Source organism: Chiloscyllium punctatum, chromosome 15 (assembly GCF_047496795.1).
Source record: "Chiloscyllium punctatum isolate Juve2018m chromosome 15, sChiPun1.3, whole genome shotgun sequence".
In the NCBI taxonomy this organism is placed as follows: Eukaryota; Metazoa; Chordata; class Chondrichthyes; order Orectolobiformes; family Hemiscylliidae; genus Chiloscyllium; species Chiloscyllium punctatum.
In genome coordinates this window covers 58,411,060-58,411,944 of record NC_092753.1, presented here as the reverse complement: position 1 = coordinate 58,411,944, position 885 = coordinate 58,411,060, and positions in this window count along the sequence as shown.

Sequence of the window (885 nt, the reverse complement as noted above, 5' to 3'; positions counted from 1 at the left end):
TGTCACCATACTTACAGAAGGATTGGGAGCAGTTCAGAGAAAGTTTGCAAGACTAATAGTGGAATGTGCTGATTCCCTTATGAAGAAAGGATAGATAGGCTAGACCTGTATCTTCTGGAGTACAGAAGAATCAGAGTTGATTTAATTGAATGATTTAAGATCCCAAGGGAATTTGACTGGGTAGGTATGGAAAGGGCGTTTCCTCTTGTGTGAGAATAAGAGTCGAGGATCATAGTTTAAAAATAAGAAGTCATCCACTTAACACAGAGATGAGGGAAAAAACAATTCTCTCAGTGGGATGTGCGTCTCTGGAATTCCCTTTCTCAAAAGGCAGTGGATGCAGAATCTTTAAATATCTTTGAGGCAGAAGTAAATATGTTCTTGATACCAAGAGAGCGGAAGATTATCAGGGATTAGCAGGAATGTAAAGATGAGGTTAACATCAGATCAGCTATGATTTTATTGAATGCAAAGCAGGCTTGAAGGACCAAGTTGCCAACTCCTATTCCTTCTTTGTTTGTAACGCTGCAGTGTAAAGATGTAAAGATGTAAAACAACAGCAGAAATTGCTGGAGAAAGAGAGCCTTCTTGGACAAGGGTTTTGAAACATTAAATCTGCTTTCTTTCCACAGATGATGCCACATCACTCTGTTTTTGTTTCAGTTTTCCAGCATCTACAGTTCTTTATTTAAAAATGAAAATCATGTTGCTGTTCCATCTTAGAAAATATTAAAATGAAGTAATTGTCAAATATTTGATTTTTTTTAGCTGGAACTGCGATGAATACTATTCTGCAAAAGTAAACTCAAACTAATTATATACATTTATTCTTCTTGTTAAGAAAATTTTAATATTTATGAATACAGTTCAAAAGACCTTAAATCA